The sequence below is a fragment of the Oncorhynchus mykiss genome, chromosome 16 (genome assembly GCF_057628025.1).
Source record: "Oncorhynchus mykiss isolate SJ-2025 chromosome 16, ASM5762802v1, whole genome shotgun sequence".
NCBI lineage: Eukaryota > Metazoa > Chordata > Actinopteri > Salmoniformes > Salmonidae > Oncorhynchus > Oncorhynchus mykiss.
The window spans coordinates 40,895,075-40,913,466 of record NC_143037.1 but is presented as its reverse complement, the minus strand read 5'-3'; positions in this window follow the sequence as shown (position 1 = coordinate 40,913,466).

The following is an 18,392-nucleotide window of genomic DNA, read 5'->3' as shown; positions in this document are numbered from 1 at the left end:
TGTATCTGATGCTTATCTCTGGGTCAATATTGTGATACTAATCTTCCCCCCAATATATAATGCTATGTATTAACTTAAGGATCATGTCCGTGATGCCTATCTTTAGGCATCAGTATTGTGACACTAATTATCTCCCATTGAATGGAATGTATTGAATTATGTACCATGTATCTGATGATTATCTCCAGGCATCAATATTGTGACATCAATCTTCCCCCCATTGAATGCAATGTACTACCTTACGCTTCATGTAAGTGTTGCTTATCTTTAGGCATCAATATTGAGACACTAATTCCCAACTACTGAATGTAATCTTTTCACATAAGCGTCATGTTTCTTTATTCGTATTGTTTTGCAAAATGGGCATAAGTGGGTCGTAGCTCTACTACATCCGATGTAAAATGTCCTCTGCGCCGGACCTAAAAATTATGCCTGTTGCACCACCAGGGCGTAAGCCCTTCTATAAGCTACTCCTGGGCATAGATTCCACGCCTAATATGGAAAAGGCAGAGGGTGTAAAATTGGGACCTTGTCATGATATGCACAGAAAATAACAGCAATTTATATTTTCAAAGGGATGTGAGTCTCGTGTTCATACAGTTGAAGTCGGAAGTTTACACACACCGTAGCCATTTAAACTCAATTTTCACAATTCCTGATATTGAATCCAAGTAAAAATTCCCTATCTTAGGTTAGTTAGGATCACCACTTCATTTTAAGAATGTGAAACGTCAGAATAATATTAGAGAGAGATTTATTTCAGATTTTATTTCTTTCATCACAGTCCCAGTTGGTCAGAAGTTTACATACACTCAATTAGTGTTTGGTTGCATTGCCTTGAAATTGTTTAAATTGGGTCAAATGTTTCGGGTAGCCTTCCACAAGCATTCCACAATAAGTTGGGTGAATTTTGGACCATTCCTCCTGACAGAGATGGTGTAACTGAGTCAGGTTTGTAAGGCCTCCTTGCTCGCACACGCTTTTTCAGTTCTGCCCACAAATGTTCTATAGGATTGAGGTCAGGGCTTTGTGATGGCCACTCCAATACCTCGACTTTGTTGTCCTTAAGCCATTTTGCCGCAAATTTGTAAGCATGCTTGGGGTCATTGTCCATTTGGAAGACCCATTTGAAACCAAGTTTTAACATCCTGACTGATGTCTTGAGATGTTGCTTCAATATTTCCACACATTTTTCCTGCCTCATGATGCCATCTATTTTGTGATGTGCACCAGTCCCTCCTGCAGCAAAGCACCCCCACAACATGATGCTGTCACCCCTGTTGGGATGGTGTTCTTCAGCTTGCAAGCTTCCCCCTTTTTCCTCCAAACATAACGATGGTCATTATGGCCAAACATATCTATTTTTGTTTCATCAGACCAGAGGACATTTCTCCAAGAAGTACAATATTTGTCCCCATGTGCAGTTGCAAACCGTAGTCTGGCTTTTTTATGGCAGTTTTGGAGCAGTAGCTTCTTCCTTGCTGAGCAACCATTCAGGTTATGTCGATATAGGACTCATTTTACTGTGGATATAGATACTTTTGTACCTGTTTCCTCCAGCATCTTCACAAGGTCCTTTGCTGTTGTTCTGTGATTGATTTGCACTTTTCGCAACAAAGTACGTTCATCTCTAGGAGACAGAACGCGTCTCCTTCTTGAGCGGTATGACGGCAGCGTGGTACCATGGTGTTTATACTTGCGTACTATTGTTTGTACAGATAAACATGGTACCGTCAGGTGTTTGGAAATTGCTCCCAAGGATGAACCAGACTTGTTTTTTCTGAGGTCTTGGCTGATTTATTTTGATTTTCCCATGATGTCAAGCCTGAGTTTGAAGGTAGGCCTTGAAATACATCCACAGGTACACCTCCAATTGACTCAAATGATGTCAATTAACAGAAGCTTCTAAAGCCATGATATAATTTTCTGGAATGTACAAGCTCTTTAAAGGCACAGTCAACTTAGTGTATGTAAACTTCTGACCCACTGGAATTGTGAAATAATCTTTCTGTAAACAATTGTTGGAAAAAATGACTTGTGTCATGCACAAAGGAGATGTCCTAACCGACTTGCAAAAAATATAGTTTGTTAACAAGACATTTGTGGAGTGGTTGAAAAACAAGTTTAAATGGCTCCAACCTAAGTGTATGTAAACTTTTTCAGAACCTCATCTTTTCAAGTCATCGCAAAATAATACACTTGTGTCTGATCAGATATTAGAAAATTAATAGATGAGCTGCCACCTCCACTTATTTGCCCAGCCAGATGTCAAGGAATCAAATATATAGACGGCGATTCAATGAAACTAAAACAAAACGGTTGGATAACTTTGGTAGTTTCAGTAAGCAACATAATGATAAATGCCTACAATAGCATTAGCCTACTTTATTCCAATATTTTTTGATATTCATTCCAACAGTAATTATTGATTGATCCATCCAGTTGTGGTTGAGAAAACGTGCATGCGTAGTGGTGGGCTTTGCGAAGTGATGGGACCTGCCTCGTAAAGTTTAGAACTGGCACAAGGATGCTAACTACCTAGTAATGGGCGCTACCAAGCAACCATCATTATGAAGCTTCACATCTCATGAACCCGCATTGTTTAAGCCAGACTTAGCTACAACGAGTCTTACTTTTGGTTGGTGCAACAGGTGTAAATTCTGATCCCAAAGTCGGGTGTAGCTACGCCCGACCTAGCATTTAAGACCAATTTGTTTACACCCAACTGATGCAACCGGCTCCAAGTGTCTAGAAGTAGGTATTTCCCAGTTGGCACTTACACATCAAAGCGGAGGTTCTGCTTCTCTTCAAAGAAGAAGTCCAGGAAAAACTTCCGCACAAAGTTTGGATTCAGCGTGTTGTCAATCACCTCTGTTCTGCCAAACTAAAACAGAAGCCAGGGAAAGAAAATACAGAGGTGACAAAGTGATGCTACGTGTAACAGAACCTCCAATTTCTGTTTAATCCACCAGAAAAGACAGAACAAATATTACAAGAAATACTAATGGTTAAACTCAAATATACTAATTGATACAAAACAATTATTTTTGGATATACACTACCGTTCAAAAGTTTGGGGTCACTTAGAAATGTCCTTGTTTTTGAAAGAAAAGCACATTTTTTGTCCATTAAAATAACATCAAATTATCAGAAATACAGTGTAGATTGGCAAAAGAACAGAAGAACTCTGCCTAGAAGGCCAGCATCCCGGAGTCGCCGCTTCACTGTTGACATTGAGACTGGTGTTTTGCGGGTACTATTTAATGAAGCTGCCAGTTGAGGACTTGTGAGGCGTCTGTTTCTCAAACTAGACAGTCTAATGTACTTGTACTTTTGCTCAGTTGTGCACCGGGTCTTCCCACTCCTCTGGTTAGAGACAGTTTGCGCTGTTCTGTGAAAGGAGTAGTACACAGCGTTGTACGAGATCTTCAGTTTCTTGGCAATTTCTCACATGGAATAGCCTTCCTTTCTCAGAACAAGAATAGACTGGCGAGTTTCAGAAGAAATGTCTTTGTTTCTGGTCATTATGAGCCTATAATCGAACCCACAAATGCTGATTCTCCAGATACTCAACTAGTTTAAAGAAGGCCTGTTTTGTTGCTTCTTTAATGAGCACAACAGTTTTCAACTGTGATAACATAATTGCAAAAAAGTATTCTAATGATTTTAAAATGATACACTTGGATTAGCTAACACAACGTGCCATTGGAACACAGGAGTGATGGTTGCTGATAATGGACCTCTGTACGCCTATGTAGATATTTCTTTAAAAATCTGCCGTTTCCAGCTACAGTAGTCATTTACAACATTAACAATGTCTACACTGTATTTCTGATCAATTTGATGTTATTTTAATGGACAAAAAATGTGCTTTTCTTTCAAAAACAAGGACATTTCTAAGTGGCCCCAAACTTTTGAACGGTAGTGTGTATATATATATATATATATATATATATATATATATATATATATATATATATATATTACTGTATAATCTTCGTAAATTATCTCATAAAAAGTACTGGTGGAGTTATGTCACGCATGCAGCTAATAGCAATATATGGAAATGTCTGCTCTATCCAAAGTACAACCAACAGATTGCAGCATTACCGTAAAAATGTAGGAGGCAAGTGGAAATGGGAGAAGGTGATGAACTTTTCTTTATCCAAAATTGGTTAAAGAATATTGTGATAAATAAAGAAGTTTACCTGTTCCATTTAAGGACCCAAAAATGTGCAGCTGTGCCATACATTTGATTCAAAGCTTCTAGTTTTTCAATTTAAATGATTATTCAAAATTCTTGCAACCAATAGAATGTTATGTACATGTGGGATACCACCATCCTAGCTCTGCGGGAATCATTACTAGATCACTTGTTTTGGTACTGCTAATATGTACAGTGCCTTGCAAAAGTATTCACCCCCTTGGCGTTTTACCTATTTTGTTTCATTACAACCTGTAATTTAATACATATATGGCATATATAAAATATATGGCAATTAGAACTCAAAACTAGATGGTTTTTAGAGATAGATGGGAGGGGCAGTTGGTAGCTGAACTGGGGGACTAAAAACAAATAAAAAAGATAACTCATGTAAATTATACTGTGTCCGTAAAATGTATATAGTATGTTTAAGCTAGAAGTAAAAGCTGAAGTATTCTTGTCCATTAGTTTACTTAAATAAGGGGATGGGTGGTAGGGTTAGGGGAACATAATACACATCAGGGATTAGAAATTATGCAGACAATTACATTGATAGAACCCACAATCTATCTGCAATATTAAAGATGATCTAACCCCTATTGTTTTACTTAAAAAAATAATATAACCTCAATCAAAACATAATCTCTGTGATAGATATCAGTATAAGCCATTTGATAATCAATAATCACTATAAATCTAAACATATGAACGTTTACATCACTAGCAATAACTGCACATGTTATCTGCCTGGCAATCAGACACTAATCCCCATTGGGCAGAGTGCCTGGCTGGTATGCTCCTATAGCGCAGAGTAATAACCTATTGATCCCTGCACTGCCTCAATACCCAGCTCATGTCCTTAGTGCCCAGTGCACATAATCCCAGCTATCAACTCTGTCCCTCCCAAGCCATTATTAGGCCTGGGAGGGTAGTTTATTGGAACCCTACCAGCCTACCTGGTATCCATCGACCAAGGAACATCCCATGATACACTTCCACCTGTTCTATTTTGGGAGGCGTTCTTTGAGGTATGATTGGTTAACGGGTAGTGGAGCCTTGCTGGGAATGTTAGAATATAAATTGTGTTGTTTAAGGGGAAACGCTTTCAATTATTGTGAAGTGACTGAAACTAAGAGGTCTTAGTTATAGTATGTCAACGCTACAGTACAGAGGAAACAAATAGATTTACTCAGCATCATTTTAATCTTAGTTTAACACTAACACTTTCAACCCTTAGTGTTGGTGTCTCAGTGTATGTGGTAGTGATCAGAAATAGAGAGAAGAGGAATCAGGCAAGGTGCTTTGGCTTGTGAGTCTTCACTAAATGAATGGTGCAAATATGTCTGCAGCTGGCTATGGAAAGTTTACTCTGCTGATTGCGTTCCAATAATTATGCCCTCTCATTGATTAACCCTGCCGCATTGAATAAGCAGGTGGAAGACATCTTGCTGTAAGGGGAAGAGAGAGAGAGAGAGAGAGAGAGAGAGAGAGAGAGAGAGAGAGAGAGAGAGAGAGAGATAGAGAGATAGAGAGAGAGAATGTTGTGGATGTGACTATTTAATGAGCCCCTCTAGAGCTCTAGACATTTGGGAAAATGTGGCTTGTTCACTACCTGAACCTATCTTATCCTTTCTGCTTCTTACCCCAGGCCATTCTACACTAATAGGAATGATGGTAAAATCCATACCAATTACTGATCATGGCTAGTGGTGCCTTAACCCACTAGTTAGTTAAGGAAATGTGCTGGGCAGTGCAGAATGTTTGGACTTGTGGCATTCAGACAAGTGACACTAACGTCTCAAATGTTTTCTAATTAATACTGCTCATTGATATACAAATGCAACCACATTCGGCATACTTATGTGATTTTGGAACAGTCCGAAAAGAATAATATCAGGAAATCATTTCAGTGTCAGTGGCTCAGCTACCTACTGGGCACAGGCGTCAGTTGAAAGTCTAGTTTTGATTTACATTTAGGTTCAAAGTTAGGTGAAAAAAATACAAAATGCCTTTATGTTGATGACTTATTGCAAATCCAAAGAGTTTTCTACGTTGATTCAATGTCATCACACACATTTTTGGGGTTGGAAATTATGTGGAAACAATATTGATTCAACCAGTTCTTGCCCAGTGGGAAAAAAAGAAGATGGAACAACATGAGTCTCAGTCCGGGAGGGTTCTTACATTTTTCCCCAATCATAGAAATCAGTACCTGTAAGTTAGCAGAACAGTGACTAAAGATGAAAATGCAAAAAGCTGAAAATATAACTTAATTTTCCACTCACCTCCATCCACTCTTTGGTCCCGATACCCTGAACATACAGCACAACCACTGCATTGAAAGAGACAGAGTTAAAAGAAGGCCATAAGAGAACTTCTGAATCTAGAGTAGTCTTCAACAAACTAAACCAAAATGTCAAAACATTAAATTAGAAGAGAAAACTAATTTGGTAGAATAGGTTCAGGTTGGTCACATTCATTTAAAACAGCTCATCAGCGGTTGAATGTTGGGCATTAGCAGTATAATCCACTTCGCTCTGGCTTCGTGCAGGCAATTAAAAAAAGGATCTCTTCTAATGACCAATTAAGGACATTGAGATAACAGTGTCTGAGTACCTTGGCAACGTTACTGTATTTGTAAATGCTGTTCACTGCACTCGTGGTAGGTTTGTCACGCTGAGGATTTTTGCTAGCTAATGCAACTAGAAACCACTTTGGCAACGATTATGCATAACTATGCCGACGAGCTGCCCAGATACAAACTACTTGTGAAATACCACATTAGAGAGCAAAATCCCTTGGATAATAATTTTTAAATGTTTTATTTAACCTTTATTTAAGCAGGCATGTCAATTAAGAAAAAAATATCCTGTAGGGACGGGGTTAAAAAATTAAATAAAATATGTAAGACCAAACGGACAACACAGACAGAAGACACTGGTAATAGCACAAATACAACAGGAAACAAACAGTGGGTGTGTGTGTGTGTGTGTGTGTGTGTGTGTGTGTGTGTGTGTGTGTGTGTGCGCGTGGAGGCATGTGTATGGTGTGTGTGAAGTTAAACAACATGCTTCCTTACATAAGGCAACGCAAACTAGTGACATCAGGTGACAACTAGAAACATTTACAGTACATGTTACATGCAACAACCTGTTCATCTATTTATGCTTTGAACTCCAGGACACAATTTCAAGACTAGGGGACTGAGTAATGAAAGGACCTTTTTCTATGCTCGGTTAAAACTTTCAGGACTCTTAGTCTAAAACAAGATTGAGATCTGAGCGGATAGACAAAATGGCAACTTTCCTAAGAACGTACCAGTGTTTGAGCCTGCGTGTTGCTAGTGATGTCCACCGAACAGCACAGTAGAGATCACAATGGTGAGTTAGACATCTCTGATTGGTGACAAAAGAGCTACATGATACACAGGGTCAAGAGCTTTCAGTGTAGAGCTTTTGAGGCTTGCAACATGAATAGTATCACCATAGTCCAATACAGAGAGAAAAGTACAATGAATCAACTCCTTTTTGGCAGCAAAGGAAAAACTGACTTTGTGCCGGGAATAAAACCCAATACGCAGCTTAAGTTCTCTATATGGGTGGTGGAGCTCAACTTGTCATCTTACACTTACACTTGCTCTATAGAATGTCCTTCCAAGGTAGTAATTACATGGTTTTCTGAGAATTTAGTATTGGAAAATACAATGCATTTTGTTTTAGAGGAATTCAGAACAAGCTACAAATCGTACAGATTAAGTTGAATGATGTTTTTGTTTTTTCAAAAGCCAAACTGCTGCCAGTTGAATAAGAGAACAGTGCCATCTGGGTTCGATTTGACAGGTTTGACCAGTAATCCCAACGCACTTCAATCTCTGCACCAAGACATTATGGTCCACAGTGCCAAGTCTATGAAAACAGATAAACAATGCAGCTTCCTATCAAGGGCATAGTGAATATCATTGAACGTTTTCAAAGTTTAAAACCCACCAAGCCTGTGAGGAAATATACTAGTGAGGCCATAGAGGAGTTAAAGGGCTGCCTGGCCTCCACTGATTGGGGCATTTCTAAAGATGAAAGCACCAACATTCACAATTACACAGACTGTGTCACATCTTACATCAGTGTCTGTGAGGAAAACTGAATTCCAACCATCACTTTTTTTCAAATTCAACAACGACAAAACCCTGGTTCACTGCTGAACTCAGAGTACTGTGCTCAGCCAAAGAGGTGACACATAGGAGCAACAACAAAGAGGACTATAGAACTGCTAAACTGCTGCTCAACAAGGAGATTGAAGTGGCCAAAGGTCGTTACAAGGAGCAGCTAGAACAACAATTCTCCACCAACGACTGCTTGTCTGTCTGGAAGGGTCTCCGAATGAGTTCTAATGAGTTCTAAATGTCATTTTAAATCACAAAGAGCCCTCAGCCATCAAGAGTCTCCTCAGCTATCTTGCCCCTCAACTGACAACACCCTCAGCCATCAAGCGTCCCCTCAGCTATCTTGCCCCTCAGCTCAAAACACCCTCAGCCATCAAGTCTCCTCAGCTATCTTGGCCCTCAGCTGACAACACCCTCAGCCATCTGGACTCCCCCCCCCCCCCATCACTGACTACTTTCTTCCCTGTCCCCCTCCCTCTCTCCCTCCTTCTAGCCTACACCAGACTGCCCTCTTCCTTGTCATCACAGAAAAGGAGGTGAACAAGCTCTTCAGAAGGCTGCAAGTCCAGACCGGATTTCCTCAGCCACACTAAAGTACTATGCTGACCAGCTTTCCTGTTTTCACGCACATATTCAATCAGTCTCTAGAACTATGCACTGTACCTGCCCGCTTCAAATCCTCCACCATCATCTCATTCCTGAAGAAACAAAAGGTGACAAGCCTGAACGACTACAGACCTGTAGTGCTCATGAAAACCTTTGAGCTCCTGGTCCTGTTCCATCTCAAAACCACCACCCATGCCCTCCTTGACCCCATGCAGTTCGTCTACAGAGCCAATAGGTCTGTGGACGATGCCTTCAACATGGACTTCTCTACATCCTTCAACACCTCGACAACCCAAGGACATACGTGAGAATACTGTTTGTGGACTCAAACTCAGCGTTCAACACAATCATTTTGGACCTGCTACAGCACAAACACACCAAGCTGAACATTTCGGACTCCATCTGCCGGTGGCTCACCGACTTCCTGACCAAGAGAACAAAGCATGTTAAGATGGGAAAACGTCTTTCAGACTCTCTGACTACCAGCACGGGGGCGCCACAGGGTTGCATGCTCTCCCCCCTCCTCTACTCGTTCTACACCAATGACTGCACCTACAGCGACGCATCTGTCAAACTACTGAAGTTTGCTGATGACACCACACTAGTCAATCTCCGACGACGACGACAAGTCCAAGTACCATGGATAGGTTGACCGCCTGGTGGCTTGGTGCAGTCACAACAACCTGGAACTCAACACAGTCAAAACAGTGGAGATGGTGGTTGACTTCAAGAAATGACTTCAAGAAATATACGGCCAAGTCATTACAATTCCTGGGGACTATCATCTCCCACAACCTCAAGTGGGAGGACCACATCACAGAGGTGACCAAGGAGAGTTGGCAGAGAATGTACAATCTGCCCCAGTTGAGGAAACTCAAACACTCTCTGACAATTCTGGTTCGGTTCTACACATTCATCCTAACCCCTTCTTTCAGCATCTGGTTTAGGTCTGCGTCTGACCGCTGTAAGGGCAAACTTCAGTGCATCGTCCAGTCTGTGGAGAAGGTCATCGGCTGTACCTGCCCGACATCAAGGACCTGCACACCTCCAATCATGACCAAAAACGCTCAACACCTGAACAGTTTCTTCCCCATGCTTGTGGCCCTCACCAACCGGCCATCAGGCTCATAGAGATGAAGTGACATTGAATTGGGCCGATTACTGCACCTTGTATTCTAATCTGCATTATACTGTATTTACACTATGTACACTTCACACAACACTGTATATATTCACCATGGCAGCATCCCTCCCTCTGCTTATATAGAGATATCCCTTCTATAAATGGTATATTCCAACTGAAACCAGCCTATACTGCAGAATTTTCTGTTTTATGTTTCCTGTACTGATATGATATATTCTGTATGATATCAATGTATGATATCAATGTCTGTCTGTATTCTGTTTGTATATTGCATATAGCTGGCGGCACCTTCACAGTAAGGCAAATTCTGGCTTTGTGTACTTGGCTAATAAAGGGTATTCTGATCATGTAAATCACTGGTAGTGCAATGAAGAAGTCTACCAAATAAAGTCTACCAAAGTTGACTCTGTGTTTGTAAGTATGCCAGGTAAAGGAAGTGAGATTGAGACAGACAGGACAAGGCAGATATATGAGAGCTCCCAGTAGTGCCCTGTTGTCTGTTAAGTAAAAAGAACAGCTGTAATAAATTACTAAAATAGTCTAATTCCAAAATGCTACAGGGGCTGATTGAGCATTAGTTAGCGCCTAGCAATGCAGTCCATTAAAAAATGGAACTCTGCCAGGTATTTCCCAGTCAACAAAGTAAACAGATTCAGTGGATATCTGGGGTATCTTACAGAAACAACCATTAAAGTTTGAACCACAACATGGAGCGAATCATTCTGAGAAGATGAAAAGTGTTTCCCGGTGCTATAGGAATCTTCCAGGATGAGAGGGAAACTAGTACTCCTTCAGATGAATCTAAATTTGGGGACAGATGAGAGAAACCCATAGCTTGGCTCCCAGCATCAGACGGATAGTCTGGTTTATGGAAAGTGACTGGTAGAGGATACGCCATCTGGTGGGAATGTGCAGAGTCAAATCAAAAGGAGCTGCACGCCAACTTTTCTACTATTAAATTTAATCAATCTTACACGCTTAGAAAAAAGTATGCTATCTACAGTAGAACCTGGGGCACTGAGGGGGGCGTGTCACGTCTTGCCAGTTCCTGCTCCACTTTTTATTGCTCTTTTTGCATTAATTATTACCTTGTTTGCTCAGAATGTTTGTGCAATCATTTCCTATGACCGACCAACACTTTTGGAACATGAATCGGAAGCTATACATTTATCTCTCAGCCTCCCAGATCTGGAATACTTGTTTTCCGCACAGCGGTCTTACTTGTTGCTCCTGACCGAGATGACCAAACCCGAGGAAGAAAAAAGCTAGGCTGACAAGATGGGCTACACCTCCTCCTCTTACTAGTATCCTGATGGCTAATGTCCAATCGCTGGAAAATAGACTTTGTGAACTCAGAGCAAGGCTATAATTGCAGAGGGACATCAGGGAATACTGTGTCTCTGTTCCCAAGCAGATTTTTTATATAAACTTAGCAAAAAAATAAACATCCCTTTTTCAGGACCCTGTCTTTCAGCGATAATAAGTAAAAATCCAAATAACTTCACAGATCTTCATTGTAAAAGGTTTAAACACTGTTTCCCATGCTTGTTCAATGAACCATAAACAATTAATGAACATGCACCTGTGGGACGGTCATTAAGACACTAACAGCTTACAGACGGTAGGGAATTAAGGTCACAGTTATGAAAACTTAGGACACTAAAGAGGCCAGTCTACTGACTCTGAAAAGCATGTTGCAAGGAGGCATGAGGACTGCAGATGTGGCCAGGGCAATATATTGAAATGTCCGTACTGTGAGACGCATAAGACAGCGCTACAGGGAGACAGGGTGGACAACTGATAGTCCTCGCAGTAGTAGACCACGTGTAAACAACACCTGCACAGGATCGGTACATCCGAACATCACACCTGCGGAACAGGTACAGGATGGCAACAACAACTGCCCGAGTTACAGTGGGGCAAAAAAGTATTTAGTCAGGATTTTTAATGAATTTATTTGCAAATTATGGTGGAAAATAAGTATTTGGTCAATAACAAAAGTTTATCTCAATACTTTGTTATATATCCTTTGTTGGCAATGACAGATGTCAAACGTTTTCTGTAAGTCTTCACAAGGTTTTCACACACTGTTGCTGATATTTTGGCCCATTCCTCCATGCAGATCTCCTCTAGAGCAGTGATGATTTGGGGCTGTTGCTGGGCAACATGGACTTTCAACTCCCTCCAAAGATTTTCTATGGGGTTGAGATCCGGAGACTGGCTAGGCCACTCTAGGACCTTGAAATGCTTCTTACGAAGCCACTCCTTCGATGCCCGGGCGGTGTGTTTGGGATCATTGTCATGCTGAAAGACCCAGCCACGTTTCATCTTCAATGCCTTTGCTGATGGAAGGAGTTTTTCACTCAAAATCTCACGATACATGGCCCCATTCATTCTTTCCTTTTGGGTGTTTCCAACCCATGCTTCACAGTAGGTATGGTGTTCTTTGGATGCAACTCAGCATTCTTTGTCCTCCAAACATGACGAGTTGAGTTTTTACCAAAAAGTTATATTTTGGTTTCATCTGACCATATGACATTCTCCCAATCTTCTTCTGGATCATCCAAATGCTCTCTAGCAAACTTCAGACGGGCCTGGACATGTACTGGCTTAAGCAGGGGGACACGTCTGGCACTGCAGGATTTGAGGATTTTCCCTGGCGGCGTAGTGTTTTACTGATGGTAGGCTTTGTTACTTTGGTCCCAGCTCTCTGCAGGTCATTCACTAGGTCCGCCCGTGTGGTTCTGGGATTTTTGCTCACCGTTCTTGTGATCATTTTGACACCACGGGGTGAGATCTTGCGTGGAGCCCCAGATCGAGGGAGATTATCAGTGGTCTTGTATGTCTTCCATTTCCTAATAGTTGCTCCCACAGTTGATTTCTTCAAACCAAGCTGCTTACCTATTGCAGATTCAGTCTTCCCAGCCTGGTGCAGGTCTACAATTTTGTTTCTGGTGTCCTTTGACAGCTATTTGGTCTTGGCCATAGTGGAGATTGGAGTGTGACTGTTTGAGGTTGTGGACAGGTGTCTTTTATACTGATAACAAGTTCAAACAGGTGCCATTAACCTCTTGATCCTCTGGGGGCAGTATTTCATTTTGGATGAAAAACGTTCCCGTTTTAAACATATTTTGTCACGAAAAGATGCTCGACTATGCATATAATTGACAGCTTTGGAAAGAAAACACTCTGACGTTTCCAAAACTGCAAAGATATTATCTGTGAGTGCCACAGAACTGATGCTACAGGCGAAACCAAGATGAAATTTCAAACAGGAAATGCCCCAGAATTTGGAGGCGCTGTGTTCCAATGTCTCCTTATATGGCTGTGAATGCGCAAGGAATGAGCCTACACTTTCTGTCGTTTCCCCAAGGTGTCTGTAGCATTGTGACGTATTTGTAGGCATATCAATGGAAGATTGACCATAAGAGACTACATTTACCAGGTGTCTGCTTGGTGTCCTCCGTCGAAATTATTGCGCAATCTCCAGCTGGGTGCATTTTTCCATTTGGTTCAGAGGAGAAACCAAACTGCCACGAGTGATTTATCATCGAATAGATATGTGAAAAACACCTTGAGGATTGATTCTAAACAACGTTTGCCATGTTTCTGTCGATATTATGGAGTTAATTTGGAAAAAAGTTTGGCGTTGTAATGACTGAATTTTTTTTATTTTTCTTAGCCAAACGTGATGAACAAAACGGAGCGATTTCTCCTACACAAATAATATTTTGGGAAAAACTGAACATTTGCTATCTAACTGAGAGTCTCCTCATTGAAAACATCTGAAGTTCTTCAAAGGTAAATAATTTTATTTGAATGCTTTTCTTGTTTTTGTGAAAATGTTGCCTGCTGAATGCTAGGCTTAATGCTATGCTAGCTATCAATACTCTTACACAAATGCTTGTGTAGCTATGGTTGAAAAGCATATTTAGAAAATCTGAGATGACAGTGTTGTTAACAAAAGGCTAAGCTTGTGAGCCAATATATTTATTTCATTTGCGATTTTCATGAATAGTTAACGTTGCTTTATGCTAATGAGCTTGAGGCTATAATTACGCTCCCGGATACGGGATTGCTCGTCGCAACAGGTTAATACACGTAACGAGTGGAGGACAGAGGAGCCTCTTAAAGAAGAAGTTACAGGTCTGTGAGAGACAGAAATCTTGCTTGTTTGTAGGTGACCAAATACTTATTTTCCACCATAATTTGCAAATAAATTCATAAAAAATCCTACAATATGATTTTCTGGATTTTTTTCTACATTTGTCTCTCATAGTTGAAGTGTACCTATGATGAAAATTACAGGCCTCTCTCATCTTTTTAAGTGGGAGAACTTGCACAATTGGTGGCTGACTAAATACTTTTTTGCCCCACTGTACACCAGGAACGCACAATCGTGTAAGTCAGTTGTCAGTGCTCAGACTGTCCGCAATAGGCTGAGATAGGCTGGACTGAGGGCTTCTAGGCCTGTTGTAAGGCAGGTCCTCACCAGACATCACCGGCAACAACGTCACCTATGGGCATAAACCCACCGTTGCTGGACCAGACAGGACTGGCAAAAAGTGCTCTTCACTGACGAGTTGCAGTTTTGTCTCACCGGGGGTGATGGTTGGATTCGCGTTTTTTGTCGAAGGAATGAGCGTTACACCGAGGCCTGTACTCTGGAGCGGGATCGATTTGGAGGAGGAGAGTCCGTCATGATCTGGGGCAGTGTGTCATAGCATCATCGGACTGAGCTTGTTGTCATTGCAGGCAATCTCAACGCTGTGCGTTACAGGGAAGACATCCTTCCTCCCTCATGTGGTACCCTTCCTGCAGGCTAATCCTGACATGACCCTCCAGCATGACAATGCCACCAGCCATACTGCTCGTTCTGTGAGTGATTTCCTGCAAGACAGGAATGTCAGTGTTTTGCCATGGCCAGCGAAGAGCCCAGATCTCAATTCCATTGAGCACATCTGGGACCTGTTGGATCGGAGGGTGAGGGTTAGGGCCATTCCCCCCAGAAATGTCCGGGAACTTGCCTTGGTGGAAGAGTGGGGAAACATCTCACAGCAAGAACTAGCAAATCTGGTGCAGTCCATGAGGAGGAGATGCACTGCAGTACTTAATGCAGCTGCACCAGATACTGACTGTTACTTTTGATTTTGACCCCCCCTCCCCCCTCCCCTTTGTTCAGGGACACATTATTCCATTTCTGTTAGTCACATGTCTGTGGAACTTGTTCAGTTTATGTCTAAGTTGTTTAATCTTATGCTCATACAAATATTTACACATGTTAAGTTTGCTGAAAATAAACGCAGTTGACAGTGAGAGGAAGTTTCTTTTTTTGCTGAGTTTACTTAAATCATACTTCATTAACATATTTTTAGTATATTTAAAAGGATCTAAATCGGAACAATTTGAAATTCATTGAATGCATTTAATTTCAATTTTTTTAGCATATAATATATTAAATGTAAATATTTAAAATTATCTAAATTGGGTAATTTTTTTTGAGTTTGGGAAACCTTGGTATATTAGATAAAGAGCGAAACAAATATATCTTGAATACACCTTAAGTATATTTATGTGTATTTCTCATCAATTTGAAATATACTTAAACGGTATTTGAATTAGAATTCCTTTCTTTACAAAAAAAGTGTATTTTTGATGTGTTTCATGTATACTTTTACAAACACACTTGTACTCATTAACCACATTAGCTATTGTATGGAGAGGTTACCTTGATTGACTAAGGCATCTTCTCAGCCAATGTTAACATGCTATTTACAAAGCAGTTGTGGATGGAGCAGCAATTTACAAGTAACGCTTTTGAGAACTGTGCACCACTGGCATTTCACACTTTAGTTGTTCACATTACAGCAAGAAATGTACGTTCCAATAAAATGTGAAATAAGTAATATGTCATGTGTAATTAAAAGTACAACATTGTTCAGTTTTAAAATTAACATCAAAACATTTGTAAACATTTATAAATCACCATTTCAGCTGCATAAAATAATGATGTGGAATATGTACATTTTTTGTGCAAATGCGTTATTTTTTATTTTTGTAAATTTTATTTCACCTTTATTTAACCAGGTAGGCTAGTTGAGAACAAGTTCTCATTTACAACTGCGACCTGGCCAAGATAAAGCATAGCAGTGTGAACAGACAACAACACAGAGTTACACATGGAGTAAACAATAAACAAGTCAACAACACAGTAGAAAAAAAAGAAAAATAAATAAGAGCCTATATACATTGTGTGCAAAAGGCATGAGGAGGTAGGCGAATAATTACAATTTAGCAGATTAACACCAGAGTGATAAATGATCAGATGTGCAGGTAGAGATACTGGTGTGCAAAAGAGCAGAAAAGTAAATAAATAAAAACAGTATGGGGATGAGGTAGGTAAATTGGGTGGGCTATTTAATGATGGACTATGTACTATTTAAAGTATACTTTAAAAATATTTTGTGGACATTTAAATATAAATGTTTTGAAAGTATATTTTCTTGAAATTTGAAAAAGTACACTCTCAGGAAGCATGTTCCTCAGCTGTGCATGTTTCCTTATGTGGAATAAACAATCGTTATCATTGTCAACTTTCTCTGCACTGTTCTGAACAGGAATTCCGAAAGTACTTCAAAACTCCTTACTTCAAAACTACAGTGCCTTGCAAAACTATTCATACCCCCTGGATTTATTCATATTTTGTTGTTACAAAGTGGGATTAAAATGGATTTAATTGTAATGTTTTGTCGACAATCTACATAAAATACTCAAATGTCAATGTGGAAGAATTTTAATTGATTTTGGAAAAGATTGATCGAAATTAAATAACCAAAATATAGTCGTTGCATAAGTATTCAGCTCAGAGTCAAAACATGCTAGAAACACCGTTGGCTGCAATTACAGTGGTGAGTCTTCTTGGGTAAGTCTCTAAGAGCTGTACAGACCTGGATTGTGCAATACTAGCTCTTCATTTTTTTCATAATTCTTAAAGCTCTGTCAAGATGTTGGTGCTGATGGCTACACAGCAATTTTCAAAGCTTACCATAGATTTTCAAGAAGATTTAAGTCAAAACTGTAACTTGGCCTGTGGTTAGCTCCATCCCATTTATTTTTTATCAACAAATAAAATACTATAGTAAGTGCTTATTAAGTGCCAAATAAAGTAACAGGGTTGACTGTAACACGGTTGACGATTCCATCTTATAACATCCATAAATCCCCTTGTGACACTGGGAATGGAAATTAATTTGTAAAACATTTCTAGCCTGTCTATCCAAGGGTTGACATGTTACGCTCGATCCGCTCAGTTTCACCTGCTTTTACATTGTGATTTGACAATTAGACGTTCAATGTTTCTCTTGAATAAAATATTTAAAAGGAATAGTTTATTTTTGTATTTATTGGTTTTTAGTTTACAGCCTCGAGTCTTCTTGGGTATGACGCTACAAGCTTGGCACACCTGTATTTGGGGAGTTTCTCACATTTTTCTCTGCAGATCCTCTCAAGCCCTGTCAGGTTTGATGGGGAGCGTCGCTGCACAGCTATTTTTAGGTCTCCAAATTTCATTTATTTTTTATCAGGTTCAAGTCCGGGCTCTGGCTGGCCCACTCAAGGACATTCAGCAACTTGTCCTGGAGCCACTCCATCATTGTCTTGGCTGTGTGCTTGTTGTCGTTGTCCTGTTGGAAGGTGAACCTTTTGCCCAAGTCTGAGGTCCTGAGCGCTCTGGAGCAGGTTTTCATCAAGGATCTCTCTGTACATTGCTACGTTCATCCTAACTTGTCTCCTAGTCCCTGCCACAGACAATCATCCCCACAGCATGAAGGTGCCACCTCCCTGACCAAGGCCGTTCTCCCCCGATTGCTCAGTTTGACTGGGCGGCCAGCTCTAGGAAAAGTTTTGGTGGTTCCAAACTTTTTCCATTTAAGAATGATGGAGGCCACTGTGTTCTTGGGGACCTTCAATTCATTTTTTAGTACTCTTCCCTGGAGCTGTGCCTTGACACACTCCTGTTTCGGCGCTCTACGGATAATTCTGTCAACCTCATGGCTTGGTTCTTTCTCTGGCATGCACTGTCCACTGTGGGCCCTTATATAGACAGGTGTGTGCCTTTCCAAATCATGTCCAATCAATTGAATTTACCACAGGTGGACTCCAATCTAGTTGTAGAAACATCGCAAGGATGATTAGTGGAAACAGGATGCACCTATGGTGGGAAAATTACAAACTTTGTTATGCACATGCTCGCTATAAGCCTTAAACCTGTACATTTCCAC